We start from the raw sequence: 18066 nt of genomic DNA on the forward strand, positions 1-18066 counted from the left end.
ACTGACTCCCGCTTACCCTAGATAAAGTAACTTTTTGGCCATGAAGTGAGGCATCACAATGAACAGATCTTCTGATTAGGTTCAGTGACCATGCAGATAAGCTACTGCAGGAGAAAATTGACTTTTCAAACAGAACGGTTCTCTTGTGCCACTGGCAATGGCCAGAACCCTAGTACTGGAGCACAGCTAAATGTATGTAGGCAACAGTTCAGTGAAAGGAGTCAGTGGAACTAGCTGGAAGGCTGCAGCCTGCAACTGAGGAACACCACTACACAGCATCAGCTGCATTACTCACCCTGTGTATTGACTATAGAGGTAATGAAGGAAAATCAGCACCTAAGAGGAGCCTGGATTAGGCAAGAGGATGATGCTGACAAAAGCAGGGTCTCCAACCCTTGGGCCTGTATGGTTTGAATGCTAGGCATCTCTTCCTAGATGTAGGAGTGCTGCCCTGTGATCAATTGAGGTGTCAAACGAACAGTTAATAGGTTAAAATATCTAGGGACAAGTATGTGGCACTCTTAGTGAAGGGTTCTGGATTCTGGTATTCATTTCCCTTGCTGATCTGATGAATTTAGATCAATTAATCTTTTCAGAGTTCCTTTCTTCTTTTGGGCTTTTGCCTGAGGAGGGGCTAGTATTTAGGTTGTGACTTGTGCTAACCAATCAAGTACATAGCTGGGGGGTTCCAGCTGGCTTTGTACTCAGGCAGCTAGCACGAGCTGCTGCCTGTGCTACCCTTGGCTACACAGCTTAGCAGAGATCGCACATGTCTGTCTGCTGGCACTGGGAAGCATACTTCTAGCTACAGTCTAGACCTACCCCTTACATTTAGATTGTCTATAGGAGGGAGACTAAATGGCATAGCTCTGATGACCTACCGGTGTAACCCCATAGTGTAGCTGCAGCCTATGCTGCTAGAACAGATTTTTCCTCCACAAACAATGGTTGCTAATGTTGCAAGAGATATTCTTTTGTTGACATAGCTGCATCTACCCTGCAGGTTAGGTTAACATCATTATATGGGGGAAGGGTATGGATTTCACATCTAACCAATGTTAGTATGTAGTCCCAACATTTATGTGTAGACCAAACAGTAGTGTTTGCTCCCCTTGTGGTGTTATTGGAAAAATTTAATAAAGATCTTAATTTCACACAAATTTGTTTATCATATGACAGAAAACAAGAGAGGACTTTTCAGAGGAAACGCTTTAGAAAATGTTCATGTGGTATCGGTGTCTCACATACAACTTGTATATTCATTTCTTTAACACAGAATTGAGGTTGCCCTGTGTTATCTTATGCCATTCCAGAACAATGAGTTTAGCAAAACTCAGATCCCTGAAATCTAGGTCCATCCTGTTCCTGTGCACTTGCTATAATAGGATGGAGAAAAATAGTAGTGCCTTGAAATGCCATGACTGACTGAGGCTGTATGATCAGTGTCCCAAAATCATGACAGTTTTATTCCTAGTGGTTACTATAACTTCAAGCAAGCCTGTTACATCTCCCTGCATCACTCCTACTCTACTATTTCCAGTTCATGTTACCTTTCCCCTCCCATTAAGCCATTAGCACTTTAGAAAACACTAGCATGTAAAAAGTTGGTCCTTGCTGTCTGCCACCTTCTGCTGACACATACATAAAAATTACAGGCAGGTACTTACTGGAGGATTTACATATGTCACAGTTCAGGTAACTATCCCCCCCCCAGTCCTGTCAAAGCATCCACTCTAGGCTCCTGGCTCCACAACTGTCACTCTTGGAGGACCACGGTTTTCCTAGGCTGCACAGTTTCCTGTCTTCACTAAATTCCCCAGCAAGTCGGATTACTAAGCAGGCCTGCTTTGCATTTCTCTTCAGAGATAAACAGTTTAATTGCCCACAATTATAAGGTACCACATGGATTTTTCTGAGCAAGCACATTTATTCTTAAGTGAAATCATTACAGAGAAGACATTAGCATGCATGTAGGTTTTTATTGTTCAAGCCTACTGGAGATCACCAACTTCAAAAAGGACTGGCAGGTGATCACTCCTTCAAACTACCAGCAAGTTTTTCTGGGCTTACAAATTAATAGCCACCTTGGCTCAGAACAAGCATACCCATGAGTTTGTACAAATCGGGCCTCTGATTGTCCACATACAACAGGTGATCAGATGACAAAGGTTCCCTTTTCCCAGTGAAGCTTCAAAAGGCAGTGTGCGCGCATATGCAGAGAGGGTACATTTACATACACCTCCCCCTAAAGATTTCTTGGGAAACCCACTTAACTTTAAAAGTTCATTCTTGTCTAGCCCGTTGTTTCAAAAATAGTCCTTTGAAGCTCATACTGTTCCCCAGGATTTACACTGGTCATCTTTTCCCATCACCCCCAGACCTTACATACACTTCCACAAAACAAACGTTTGCATTTTTAATACAATGAGATTTTAAGATACTAAAAAATTCAATATAGCTTGTCCAGGCTATTAGAGGAAATCACCATATCTGTCTCAGCACATTTCCTTGATTATATTGCTTTAGCGGTATACCAAGATGAGTCCCATGGTCCCTCTAAGCCCCAACCCCTACTTCAGCTAGGCCCTTCCCAATCATGCCCCTGACACATACAGTCCATTTCCCACTCCAGCCAACCCCTCCACCCCACAGGTGGTGATTGTACTTTAAATTTTGTATTTCCTGGTTTTCAGAAGTTTAAATTTGTGATACCCTCAGACCCCACCCCACCCCCATCCCAGTTTACCTAGGGAGCCATGGAGAGGGGCTCAGATACCCCCAGGAGAAGCAGGGGCCCCTTAAAACTGGAACAGGTACACACAATTGCTTGCTGGGAGGGTAGTAGTTGGGGGTGAAAAACAGGGGAGAGAGTAGTTTGGGGCTATGGCAAGGAGAGGAGAGAGAAGTTGGGGTCTCAGTCTGGTGGAGGGGGAGAGGAGAGACAGGACACTAGGAAGAGGGAACATGTGGGTTGGTTGGGGGGGGGGGGGGAGGAGCTCTGTCAGTTCCCGTATTCTGTTGTATCCCCATTTCCAATGAACTACCCCCTTCCGGGTCCACTAAGCCCATAGCACTTTAGAAGCTATTTGCCAGTGCAAAATTTCCTCCTTACTGTCAGGCACCTTCTACTTGTGCATATGCATCTCAAAGGCAGCTATTTAGAGAAGGGTTTGTCTAAATGATGAGTTAGTCCACACTAGAAGAGTGATTATGTAGTTTGAGCTGTACACTGAGGTGGATCCTGCACCTTCACTGAGTCTCCCATCCTTGTTTCAGCCAAGCCTTCTCTGCTAAATGACCTCAAAGTGACTGTCTCCTTTTTTCATTTTCTACCACTTTACCACCAGTATTAGGAAGCTAGGAAAAAGAACCAAATCAACACATTGGTGGAAAAGGTTGGGTAATTGGCAAAACAGCTTAGCACTCAAGGATCTGAATGTGGAGGAGACTTAAAAGTAATTGTAAGTCAAAGTTACAGAAGCTTTCTGCAGCCTGAACCGCAAACAAGGGGAAAAAGATTCATAGGAAGGGTTACAGATCAAACTGGATGAGCAGGCATCTCAAACCGGTTATTAAGAGAAAGAAGAAATCCTCGAAGGAATGGAAGATAGGATGGAGTAGCAAGGAAAGCTACCTCTTGCACATCAGAAAGTGCAGGGAAAGAATAGAACTGCCAAAAGCCAAGCAGAGTTGGACCTTGCAGAAGAAATTAAAACCAATAGTACAAGATTCTATAGCCATATAAATAAAACAAACAAGTGAAGAAGTGGGACCACTAAGCACTGAAGATAGGGTGAAAATTAAAGATAATCTGGACATGGCCTAACACCTGACTGAATACTTTGCCTCAGTTTTTAATAAAGGGTAATGAGGAGATATGGGGTAGTGGCAGGGTGGCTAATAGAAATGACAATATGGAAGTAGAAATTACTCTAAGGTGGAAGTCAAACTCAGTTTAATCGGACCAAATCAGGGTGCTTGAATGATCTCCAGCCAAGAACAGTAAAGAAAGTGGCACATGAAATTGCAAGCCCAATAGCTAGGATTTTTAATGAACCTGTAAACTCAGGGACTGGAGAACTGCTAATATAGTACTTTTTTTTTTTAATCTGAGAAACTACAGACCTGACAGTTTGACATCAAATTGTATGCAAGGTCCTGGAACAAGTTTTGAAAGAGAAAGGAGTTAAGGGCATACCATTTACCTATAATTGGGATAATACACAACATGGTTTTACAAAAGGGAGATCTTGACAGATCAACCTGATCTCCTACTTTGAGAAGATAAGTGATTTTTAGACATAGAAAATGCAGTAGACCTAATCTACCTGGATTTCAGTAAGGTATTTGATATAGTTCCACATGGGAAATTAGTTAAATTCAAAAAGATAGGGATTAATATGAGAATTGGAAGGTTCACAAGAAACTGGTTAAAGAGACGACAATGTGAACTGTCAGGCTAGAGGAAGGTTACTAATGGAGTTCCTCAGGATCAGTCTTGGGACCAATCTTATTTAAGATCTTCACTAATGACCTTGGAACAAGAAGTGGGAGTGTGCTAATAAAATTTGTGGACGACACAAAGGTCATGTCAATATGGAGAAGGACTGGAATATCATGCAAGAAAATCTGGACAACATTCAAAACAGGAGTAATAGAAATGGGATGAAATTTAATAGTGCAATGTCATGCACTTAAGGACTAACAAGCAGAGGAAGATAAAGAACTGAGTGTACTGGTTGATCACAGGAGGACTGTGAGCCACCAATGCCATGCAGCCCTAAGATACATCAGGCGAGGTATTTCCAGGGAAGACATAGGGAAGGGTTAGTACCATTGTACAAGGTACTGGTGAGACCTCATCTGGAATACTGTGTGGAATTCTGCTCTCCTATGTTTAAGAAAGATTAAACAAACTAGAACAGGTGCAGAGAAGGGCTACTAGGATGATCTGAGGAATGGAAAACCTACCTTACGAGAGGAGACTCAAAGAGCTTGGCTTGTTTATCCAACCCAAAAGAAGGCTGAAGGGAGATACAGTTGCTCTCCATAAATTCATCAGCGGGATAAATACCAGGGAGGGAAAGGAGTTCTTTAATTTAAGAACCATTGGATATAAACTGGCCATCAACAAGTTTAAGCTTGAAATTAGGCAAAGGTTTCTAACCATCCAATAAGTGAAGTTCTGGAACAGCCTTCCAAGGGAATAAGTGGGGGCAAAAAACCTAACTGGCTTCAGGACTGAGCTTGGTAAACTGGTGGGGATGGTATGATGAGACTACCTACAACGGCATGTGACCCATCTGCAACTGCTAGTAGTAAATATCCCCAATGGCCAGAGATGGGACATTAGATGGGGAGGGCTCTGAGTTACTACAGACAATTCTTCTGCAGGTGTCTGGCTGGTGGGTCTTGCCAACATGTTCAGGGTCCAATGGATCCATATTTGGGGTCTGGATGGATTTTTTCCCCCAGGATTAGATGGGCAGAAACACTGGTCTTTTTTTGCCTTCCTCTGCAGCATAGGGCACAGATCATGTACATGTTTAAACTACAGTAAATGGTGGATTCACAGAAACTTGAAGTCTTTAAATCATGTTATGAGAACTTCAGTAATTCAGCCAGACATTATGGGTCTATTACAGGAGTGGGTTGATGAGATTCTATGGCCTGCAGTAGGTTGGATTAGATGGTCCCCTCTGGCATTAAAGTTTGAGTTATATTTGCAATAAATCCATAGTGGTAATTTTTTCCAGAAATCAACAGAATTTATTCTAATCCCATGTGCAGAAAATTAAAGTAGCCATAGGAGTAAGTCATTATTCTCTTGCACTATTTAATTACATGCACATCATAGCATCAGGTGAAATGCAAACTTATTTTCATATTCCAACTCATTTACTACCTACAGAGACTTAGACAAAAGAAATTAGTAAGGAAGTAACAACATTAAACAAAGCGTGCCAGCTATGTTTGATATAAAAAAACCCACCACCTTAAAAGGAATAATGCAAATGACTTAATTAAAATTGGAAAATCAGTAGTAACTATAGGTTTCAGAGTGGTAGCCATGTTAGTCTGTATCACCAAAAAGAACAAGGAGTCCTTGTGGCACCTTAGAGACTAACAAATTTATTTGGGCATAAGCTTTCATGGGCTAAAACCCACTTCATTGGATGCATGCAGTGGAAAATGCAGTAGGAAGATATATATATATATATATATATATTCACACAAAAAATGGATGTTGCCATACCAACTCTAACCAGACTAACCGATTAAGGTGGGCTATTATCAGCAGGAGAAAAAAAAAAACCACCTTTTGTAGTGATGATCAGGATGGCCCCTTTCAAACAGTTGACAAGAAGGTGTGAGTAACAGTGAGGGGAAAATTAGGATGGGGAAAGAGTTTTTACTTTGTGTAATGACTTATCCACTCCCAGTCTTTATTCAAGCCTAATTTAATGGTGTCCAGTTTGCAAATTAATTCCAGTTCTGCAGTTTCTCATTGGAGTTGGTTTTTGAAGTTTTGTTGAAGAATTGCAACTTTTAGGTCTGTAATTGAGTGTCCAGGGCGGTTGAAGTGTTCTCCGACTGGTTTTTGAACGTTATAATTCTTGGTGTCCGATTTGTGTCCATTTATTCTTTTGCGTAGAGACTGTCTGGTTTCGCCAATATACATGATAGAGGAGCGCTGCTGCACATATCACATCCTGCTGATAATAGCTCACCTTAATTGATTAGTCTTGTTAGATATTACACACACCCCCACACACCCACACACCGTATTTTCCACTGCGTGCATCCGATGAAGTGGGTTTTAGCCCACAAGAACTCCTCATTCTTTTACCAATAACTATAGTATTTATCCTTTATGGTTCCATTCTCAGGTAGCACTAGCACCTTCAGTTCATCCAAGGATCAAAATGTACTTCACAAAAATATTAAACTTCATTAACTCCCCTAAGCAGCAGGTAGATACTATCCATATTTTAAGGACAAAAAAAAGGAGTGCCTTGTCCAATGTCACATAGGGCTTATTTACACAGTGTGTTAGTCCACACTAGAGGGGTGTAAATGCTAGCATGTTGCATACTAAATGGCACATGTTGATCATGCTGGCATGTAGTAAAAGTTCCGCAGTGCTCATTAATATAGTAGTATTTGAAATGGGCTATGTTAATGTGCACTAGGGAAATTTTTATGCACACCAGTGGGCTCCACATGAGCCTTTTGCGCACTACCTGGCCCATGTTGTTAGAATGGGCACTTTTAGTGTGGAGTAAATCATTTAGACAAGCATATAGTTATTGGTGATGCCAGTAACAGAACTCAGTTGTCCTGTCTCCCAGTCTCACATCTCAAGTAAAAGACCACCTTCCCTCCCTTATTCTCCCCTTAACATGTACACATAATTCTTAGTTGCATAGGCTGGATTTAAATGCATGCATTAAGGAGAGGAAAAAAAAGTCTCCTGTATACCACATAGTTCATGTTCAGGGAAATTGCTCTGATCATAATCAATAACCTGCTTTAAACGCAAATCTGAACACAACATTAACTATGGTCTGAATAAACACTTCCAAACAATGGACAAAGTTCTTATTACTTTAGAATCTGAAGTAATAAACAGCCCAGAGATCATTTGAGTGTATTCATAGATTTTGAAGGCCAAAGGCATAATTGTGATCTACTCTGATCTCCTGCATAATACAGGCCATGACTTCCCTGAATTAATTCACACTTGAACTAGAGCATAAAACTTTTAGAAAAGCACCCAATCTTGATTTTAAAATGTAGAGTGATAGAGAATCCAGCACAACCCTTGGTAAGTTGTTCCAATGGTTAATTACCCTTACTGTTGATTTTTGCACCTTATATCTATCCTGAATTCATCTAGCTTCAACCTCCAGCCACTGGAGCTTCTTGTATCTTTGCATGCTCAACAGAATCAAGTCACCCCTTAACCTTCTTTATGATAAAATAGAGTGAACTCCTCAAGTCTCTCGCTCCGATTATTTTCCAATCCTTTAATCACTCTCGGGGCTCTTCTCTGAACCCTCTCCAATTTTTCAGTATCCTTCTTGAAGCCTGAACATCAGAGTGGATACAATATTCCAGCAGTGATCACACCAATGCCAAATACAGGAAGTAATATAATCTCCCTACTCCTACTCAAGATTCCCATTTATATAACAAAGATTCTCATTAGCTGTTTTAGCCATAGCATCACATTGGCTACATCTGCACTGCAACATAAGCCTGGGGTTAGTGGAACTCAAATCTACAGGTCACTGGGTTTGAAAACCTGGGGCTGGAGCATCAACACTTGGGTCTGGGTACTGCAGTGTCGATGCTGGAGCCCCTGTGTCAGGCCCAGGCTCAAGTCCAACCAATCATAACCCAGACTTCCTAGTGCTCTCCTGAGATGTGGCCGCTCTTAGCCTTTTGTTCATGGTGCAGCATGGGAAAACTTGATTGTCCACCCTGCACATTAAAGAAAACTGTCACAGCCCAAATTCCCAACGGATTATGAAGAGCTGACTTTTGGAACTGCACACTCCCAGCAAGCAGAGCCAGCAACATGGAGGAGTCACCATTTTGAAGAGCTTCTCTTGCTTGGGTTTTCACTCCCGTTTCAGGAAGCGGGAAGAGCTTTTGTAAAATGCTGGTGGACAATTTGGCAGCATTTTATGACCCACCAAAGGCATCTGAAAGAGCTAACAGAGCAGGAGAAAGAGGACGCTAAACAATACAAACATGGAAGACAAACTGGCTGATGCTGCTCAGGACTCTCAGTATAGCTGTTGAGGACACTATGTAGACCAGTGCTTTTTATAGTCACGTGGATCTCTGATGACCAACAGTGGGTTCAGAGTTTTCACATGAAAAAGAGCTACATTTTTGAAGCTTTGTGAGCAGCTTGTCTCGAATCTCCAGCACCGTGACATAAATGAGGATGGCCATATCAGTCCAGAAGCAGGTTGCTATAACTCTCTGAAAGCTTGCTACCCCAGACAGGTCTATTGCTAACCAGTTTGGTGTTGGAAAGTCAACTGTGGATAAAAGGGTGGCCAGGGTACAGTCTGATGTGATCAGGCATGTGATTATACCCAAAGGGGGTGAGCATAAACAAATCCTTTAAATAACTGCTGACTTTGAGAGAATGGACTTTCCAAACTACACCCACAATTTGCCCTTCTCAAGAAGCACATAAGTACCTGAAGCACAGAGTACTACTTTATTATGATGCAGGCCCTTGTGGACCACAGCAGCAGATTTATGGACACTAACATGGGCTCTACAGGAAAAGTTCATGATGCTGGGTTTTCTGCCTGATCGCATGTTTGGCGGATTGAAACCCCACTGATGCCCACCTGGACCCCAGTATCATCAATGCTGTTTGCATTATTGTGGCTTGTTGTGCTCTGCACAATCTTTGTACAGACAAAGATGAGCCATTTGCCCTGAATGGACCTATGACAGTAATGGATTGCTGAACCAGTACACTCAGTGTACCTGTCACAGCTGAAGCAGGATGCTGCAAGTCAACAGAAATGCTCTGTGCTCCTAGATTATGGACTTGCATAGGCCAAGGGAAGGGGGAGAACAGTACTGTAAACTTGCAAAGCCATTCATAAACATAAAGGAGGTACTACCACACCACAAAATGAAGTGGGAGGAAGGATACTGTCACTGTACACAATGACCAGATGGGTATTCATTATTATGAAATTTTTTATGGATGAGAGGTTTGTTAATGTAATGGGGAGAAACTGCATTTACAGTATTGATTTATGTACACACAGTTTTATTAAGTGTTGGATACAACCTACATGTTGTATTTACCTTACCTTGTATTATCTTTATCATTCAACAATCACATAAAATGTGATGTAGTGATAGCAATAATTTTTTAAATTATAAAGAAACCACCATGTTGAAGCACTGCCAGACAGGCCAGCTGCCATTAGACCACCAAACAGCAGTAATAAGCCAACACCACAAAGTGCATAAATAAACTGAAGAGCGCAAATAAAATTCCCTAATTTTGCATGTCCCCTGCCATGTTCTCCTTTCCTTGTGCATTTAGCATGCACTTGACGCCACTGTACGGGTGTGTAGGCCTCGAGAAGGTGGTGGACTGCAAGGGGGAGGCTGGATAAAGGAGAGGGAGAGGGTCAGTACGGAGGTGGAAGTGTGCTAGGAGTAGATTCTCCCTGCCCTGCTGCTGCTAAGAGCCACTTGCACAGGCTACCCAACCATGGAATTGTCCAAAGTATTCTTACGGAGAGGGGGACTCAGGCCATGGTATGGGTGTAACAGAAGCCTGAACTCTTGAGGCCTTTAGCAAAAGCAGCTGCTCAGACAGGTCTTTTGTTGGGCTCAGTCTTTTCCCTCAATGGACATTCCTGTTCCAGAAACAGCAATGCAAGTATTTGCTCATGTACTGTAATTCTGTCCTAGAGCTCTGTGGACTGTCTGTGCCTTTCCGTCTGCCTCTCCACTTCTTGTGAATCCTTCTCTCTTTGGTACCGCACCTGCTTGTTGGCCCTATCCAGAACGTCAACCATAAGTTCATCACAAAAATGCATCCTCTTGGACCAGTCTGTGATGGTATGGAGTCAGACAGAACTGTACACAGACAGAGGGAGGGGTTGGTCTCATGGTGGAGTTTGAGCCTGGGCTTATGCTACAGTATAGACATGCACACAGAGCTCATGTTCAGCTGATTTCTGCACAATGATTCCCAATAAACAGAGTCACCACTTCCCAAGATCAAGTTCCCCCATTCTGCAAGTGTGGCCTGCACTCTTTGTTCCTAGATGTGTATGACCTTACATTTGGCATATTGAAACACAGTTTGCTTCTGCCCATGCTGTAGCAGGGAATTGTTATTTATCACTCCACCAATCTTTGTGGCATCTTCAAACTTTATCAATACTGATTTTATGTTTTCTTCCAGGTCATTAATTTTGACATTTCAATAGCACATGGCCAACAAGAAAGTAGGTTAAATGTCATTTTCATGCATTAAGGAGTGGGAGAGGCTGCTCCACAAAATAAACCTAGCTGTTCATAAAATGCCATTTTAGACTATAAGAGTCAAAAGATAGGTGTCAATGTTTTCTGATGAATATATTGGCACATATCTATATTTTAAGATCTGAAATGAAGATTAACTGGTTCACCTGCTGTCATTTAGAATTAAAATCATTTCCTTGTTTTATCTGAGCAAAATCATGCTACTTACATTATAGCTTCTTACAGTTAAATGCATAAGACATTTCCAGGTTCAACACATATAAACTGTTATATATAATAAGCTGAATATCAATATTAATCTATTAAATGATTACGCAGCTACTTGCCATAGTGTTAACGTGCTATAGAAAACATGCAAATAATTAGCAGTGTGCAGAAATTAAGTAAATATTGAAATAGTTTGTGAATTTATCACTAAGTAGTTTAGGAGCAACTAACATTTTTCCCACCCACATGTTTGTGTTTTGTTCAAAATGCAGGACAGTAAGTTTAGCAAGGAATCAATGTGCGTTAATGTAGTTTCAAGAAAAACTATCTACCACAGTAGGAATTTGAAAATACTCAGTTCTCTTAAGATGATACATCATGTAGAACTGTAGCCTTATACAGTATCAACAACAAGCAGGACATGAATTATACACAGCTGGAAAAACTCACATCTACAGCTTTGTTTTGCTCATGAATATATTGTTAAATAGCCTAAAGAAATTTTTGGTCCAGTAAATTAACCTGTTATAGCTGTAGAAGGAAGAAGGGCACAACATGTACTAATTAGCAGAAAATGGTAGTTACAAGAATGATTTTAATAAAGTGAATGTCTTTTATGTTGACATAAAAGCCACTGTTTTGCCCACTACTAGGTCACCTGCTTGACTGTTAGCATTAAAGAGTTTTCATACCATTAAACAAAGCAAATTTTCATGTTCCCAAAGAAAACAGACTATTCATAAAAGTTTTCCATATTCAAATAGAGCCTTCTAAATGCTGCAGCTGAAATTCTGATTTTCATAAGCTACCAGAAGACAGTTATTTGTTTAAGGGACATTGGTTTTCTACTTTTATGTAACAAGCCAGTATCCAAGACATTAAGCCTGCCTTCTATTCCTTTCCATTTGAAATCAAAAGTACCATCCAATCACAAAAAAACCCAAAACCTTTTCATAAATTCTATTTTACAATATGTTCAGTATTTCACCAATTTTACCTTAAGAGTAACATGAATTTAAGACAATCTAATGGAAAGAGCTTCATATTTTCAATATTGTATTTAAGGAAAGTTTCAGTGATAAATATCATTAAGATATTCTGTGAAGAAGCTATTTAACTAGCATGATATTTGAGAATGTTTTAACTATGGTAAATACATTTAGTTATCAAAATGGATACAACTAAATATAAAATTTATACAAAATAAGATTTGAATCAAATTATGCAAAGTGTTCCACAAAAAAGTAATGACTAACATAAAAAGTTTAGCATGACTCAGATTAGCTAGTCAGTCTCTTTGAAAAGGTATGTCATTTTAGAAGCAATTACATTTCCATTTCAAATGTAGGTTAAGGACCTTTCATGTCATTAGCATAATGTATACTATGAGTAACTAGTTTTAATCAGAAATTTTAAAATAGATTGACACATGAGAATTGAGTAGCTCAATGTATTTATCAGACAGTTACAGGGTACTCCACACTGCTGACCCCGGTCCCTATACCAGCAGGGACCTTGGGAAACTGTGCAGTGCGGAGCAAGCTGTAGAATGATCACTAGAACTGTCTGGAAAATTTTGAGACTTATTTTTGTTTTGACCCAATTTGCCAATTTGTCAAAATCAAAACATTCTGCAGACCATGCTGAGTTTGGAAAAACTCTGATACAACCTTGCCTACCAGACAGGCTTCAAAACTTGCCTCATTTCCTACCAACTTGCCTGCCTGACTCCTCAGCAGCCCAATTGGCGGGCTGCTGGGAAGCCCAGGACTCCTGGCTCCTAGCACTCCACCCAGTGGCTAATATGGAGTCAATAGTCTGGAAGCCTTGACTCTCAGCTCCTCAGCAGGCCAGGCCATCAGGGCTTCCAGGCAACTGCCCGGTGGACTGCCTTAAAGCCAGAGCCTACAGTAGAGCTTGGAACAGAATTTCTAAACTTTTGGTTTTTATTCAAATCAGAATGAAACCAAATTTGAAGTCTTGAAATCCTCCATGAAATAGAATTACCACTCTCAGCCTCTCTCTCTCTCTCTCTCTCTCCAGAAAGCAGTTTTAATACAGCCTGTTATGCATAAACTACCAACCTCAACAGGTGGCTGGGTACTTGCACTTTGTATTTTGTCCCTCCTGGACTTGTACTATACTGAGCCATTTTAATACTCCCTAGTGTACAATGCATATGCTTACATATTCCCATCCTCCATCCACACACATGCTGGAGATGAATGTGTGATTGAGTAGATGGTGTCGACAGGAGGGCTCTGACTTGCTTGAACATTGGACACTGTTCTAGGAAGGACTGCTGGGGAGAGATAGGGTCCATCTGACCAATAAGAGGAAGAGCATCTTGGGACACCAATTTGCCAACATAGTGAGGAGGTCTTTAAACTAGATTCAAAAGGGGCAGGTGTCAAAAGCCCACAGGCAAGTATGAAGTAATGTGACCTTAACAGATGTCTAAATGGAAAATAGGGCCAAAGGAGCAACTAGAGAGGTATCAGTGGGAGAAATGTGCTGGGATATTGGTATAAAAGAGTACAGCTTGTTCAGGAGATTGCAGGGGGGAGTGAAGAATGTATACACTTGTTTTGAGGTCTAGAAGTGGGCAAGAGAGTCAGAGGATGAATATAAATGGGGGGGCAGCAGAAAAACAGGGGTGATATCATGGCAGGGGTCTATTATAGACACCAAATCAGGACAAGGTGGTGGAGAATGCATTTCTAGAGCCAACTGCAGAAGTATCCAACACACAAGACCTGGTAGTAATGGGGAATTTTAACTACCCAGACATCTGTTGGAAAAGTAAAATAGCAAGACACAAAACATCCTATAAGTTCTTGGAATGCAGTGGAGACAACCTTTTGTTACAGAAAGTGGAGAAAGTAATTGAGGGAAACCATTTTAAGCCTAAATCTGACTAACAAGGAGGCACTGGTTGGGATTCTGAAGGTTGAAAACAGTTTTGGTGAAAGTGATCATGATCTGCTAAATTTTATGATTCTAAGGAAAGGAAGGAGTAGAAGCAGCAGAAAAAGTCTTTTTTTGAAGTCAATTGTCCTTACACAAAAACAGAACTGGTACATAAGGTCCCATGAGAAGAAAATGAAAGGGTGATTGTGAAACTGCCAGCTCACCTGAACTCCAAGAGACAATATTAAAGGCAAAAGAACAAACTATCCCAATGCAAAAGATAGACCGGAAGAACCCAATATGGTGCCATCACTAACTCTATAATGACCTGAAAAATCAAAAAGGAATTGACAAACAATGGAAGCAGACAAATTGCCAAGGATGAGTACAAAAGAATAGTACAAGTATGTAGGGACAAAATCAAAAACGCTAAGAGACAAAATGAGTTACACCTAGCAAGAGACATAAGAGGCAATAAGAATAGGTTCTTTAAATATATTAGAGAAAACAAAGCAAGTTGTAGGTCCTCTACTTAGGGAGGAAAGAGTTAATGGCATCAAGAAGGCTGAGGTGTTTAATGCCTATTTTGCTTCAGTCTTCACTGAAAAAGTTTATGGTAACCAGATACTCAGCACAATCATCATCATCAACAAGGCGAAAGAATGCAAGCCAAAATAGGGAAAGAATGGGTTAGAGTATTTAGATAAGTTAAACGTATTCAAGTCAGCAAGGCCTGATAAAAAACATACACCCTATGGTGAATGGTAACTAGCTGATCTTGGAAACGTTAGCGATCTTTGAAAACTTATGGAGGACGGGTGAAGTCTCAAAACATAATACCTATATTTTCAAAGGGGAACAGAGAGGACCTGGGGAATCATAAAGCAGTCAGCCTAACTTCAATACGTGAACAGATACTGGCACAAAATTAACAATCAATTTGAAAGCACCTAGAGCATAATAGGGTTATAAAAAAATAGCCATCATGTATTTGTCAAGAACAAATAATGACAAACCAACCTATTTCCTCCTTTGACAGGGTTACTGGCCTAGAGGATGGGGGGGGCTGGAGAGGGGAAAGCTGTGGATGAGATATATCTAGATTTTAATAAGGCTTTTGACATAGTCCCACATGACCTTCTCATAAGCAAACTAGAGAAATGTGGTCTAGAGAAAACTCCTATGAGGTGGGTGCAAAACTGGTTGAGACACGGTACTCAGAGTAATTATCAATGGTTTGCAGTTACACTGGAGGACATATCTAGTGGGGTCCCATAGGGTCTGTCCTAGGTCTGGTACTATTTGATATTTTCATTAATGACTTCGATAATGGAGTGGAGAGAAAGCTTATAAAATTTGAAATTACACCAACCTGATAAGGTTTCTATCACTTTGGAGAATAAGATTAGTATTCACCGTGACTTTGATGAATTGTAGATTAAAGACAAGCATCACACTTAGGGAGGGGGGAAAAAAAAAAAAATCAAATGCACACCCAAAATGGGGAATAACTGGCTAGACAGTAGTACCGCTGAAAAGGATCTGGGGGTTATACTGTATCACATACTGAATGAGTCAAAAATGTGATGCACTTGCAAAAGACTAAATTTTATTCTGGGCTGTGTTAGCAGGAGTGTCATATGTTAGACACAGGGGGGGCAACTGTCCCACTCTGCTTGACACTGGGGAGGCCTCACCTGAGGTACCATGCCCAGTTTTGGGTACCATACTTTTCAAAAGATGTGGACAAACTGGAAAGAGTCCAGAGGAGGGAGACAAAAATGATGAACAGTTTAGAAAACCTGACTTGTGCCCCGATTTTTTTTTTCCCACTCTTTTCTCATGTTTAGTCTTGAGAAAAGACTGGTGGGGAGCAGGGAGTGGGGAGAGCTGATAGTCTTTAAATATGTTAAGGGCTGTTACAAAAAGGATGTTGATCAACTGTTCTTTATGTCCACTGAAGGTGGGACAAGAAATAATTGGCTTAATCTGCAGCAAAGGAGATATTATGGGTTAGATATTATGAAACACATTATAAGGATAGTTAAGCACTGAAGTATATTTTGAAGGGAGGTTGTGGAATCCCCATTGTTGGAGATTTTTAAGAATAAGATTTAAAAAAAAATATACACAAACACCACACACCTGTCAGAGATGATCTAGGTTTACTTGATCCTCCCTCAGCACAGGGAGTTGGACTGGACAACCTCTCGAGGTCCCATCTAGCCTTATGTTTCTATGATTCTACATTGTACACTAGCGTAATATAGCCAATGTGTGCTTTTGGCACGTGTACCATTATTGTACTCTGAGCAGTAGAGTCAACTGCCCATAAATGCATATGAGAAAAGAGAAAGTGCTCAAATATCCTATTTGCACTCCTCTTTTATTTTTAGTTTAGTTTAACCTGGCAGTCAGGGCACAAGATCTGAAATTATAAGAGTGCAATTCTGGGAGTGCATGCACCTGAAAACCCCAGACTAAATTATTTCACAGTGCAGTAATCCTCTAGAAATCTATTGTCTCTAGTGTTTTATTTCCATTAAAAATTAAAACTATTTCATAAAAGAAGGTCCTATCCAGGCCCTTGATCATTATTAATATAGGTATATTAGTGACAGCTATTTAGACAGCTCCATTTGTATCAAGTGGTCTAAAGCCAAAAGCAATTCTTAAAAAATTAAGACAGGTATCTCTTATTGTGACATTACAGTTGAAAGTGTTAATGCAGTACCTGATAACCATAATATATTACACACTACTAACATCTAGTATGAAGCATACTCCACTACATTGGGTTTTCTCTTTAGAAGACCTTAAAAGATGTACATTTATTGATATCCAACTATAACTTTAATTTTGCTATAAATTGAAGCAATTTAGAAGGATCTTTATTTTGTTACTAAAGGCTTATTTGGATACTCTGCATTATATTTTCTTGCATTAATGAATATTTTTAAAGTTATATTTTCCATCAGATGAGGATCAAAGTTATGTCTACAAAGTTTCCAGGCAGCTTTGTATGTCACTTGTCTTTAGACAGGGGTAAGAAACACACACCAATGTGTGTTTGCAGAGCACCTTGCAGAATGAGGCCCTAATCAAAACTGGGTCCCAGGGTTTAAAATAAATAAAATCACGCTTTTCTACATCTACATGACCTTCCCTTTCATCTCCACTTCAGAAGTCTGGCAATGCCCACTAAACATTTATTAAATCCAAGCATCAAGACTGCTGAAATAAATGAAGACTTGATTCAATTTAATATTTTTTTTAAATTTGCGATTAGTTATGAGATTAAAATAAATGATTAACCACAGTTTTAATTGCACTGTTACACAAAAACAGAATACCATTAATTTAAATAGTTGTGGCTGTTTTGTAATTGAAATCAATATATTTGAAAATGCAGAACACAGAATACAAAGTTTACAGTGCTCACTTTATTATTTTGATTATAAATATTTGCACTGTAAAAAAGTATTTTTAATTCATCTCATACTATTTTGCTTTTACACTGTGCAAATATTTATAATCAAAATAATAAAGTGAGCACTGTAAACTTTGTATTCTGTGTTGAAATTGAAATAAATATTTGAAAATGCAGAAATCCACCCAAAAATATTTATTTAAATTGGTATTATTGCTTAACAGTTCAATAAAAGCTGCGATTCAATTTTTAATTGAGTTAATCACTTGAGTTAACTGTGATAGACAGCCCTTCTTTAAAGTTATTCCCACCTATTGCAAATGGAGTATGATGCAACGTAACATTCTGTTATTTTACTATTTACCCCATGCTCTACCCTTTCAAATTCCAAATTCATTTACTGTATATTTTGTTATGATGGTTTGGGAACAAGGATTGACTGTACCTCTTAGCCAAGAAAGCACTTTATGAGT

General features: G+C 39.9%; 1 protein-coding gene across 1 annotated transcript in view; it reads right to left on the reverse strand.

Moving 5' to 3' along the window:
- Nucleotides 1-18066, reverse strand: part of CTTNBP2 (cortactin binding protein 2) — a 186382-nt gene that overhangs the window by 150273 nt on the left and 18043 nt on the right.

The sequence above is a fragment of the Lepidochelys kempii genome, chromosome 1 (genome assembly GCF_965140265.1).
Source record: "Lepidochelys kempii isolate rLepKem1 chromosome 1, rLepKem1.hap2, whole genome shotgun sequence".
Lineage (NCBI taxonomy): Eukaryota > Metazoa > Chordata > Testudines > Cheloniidae > Lepidochelys > Lepidochelys kempii.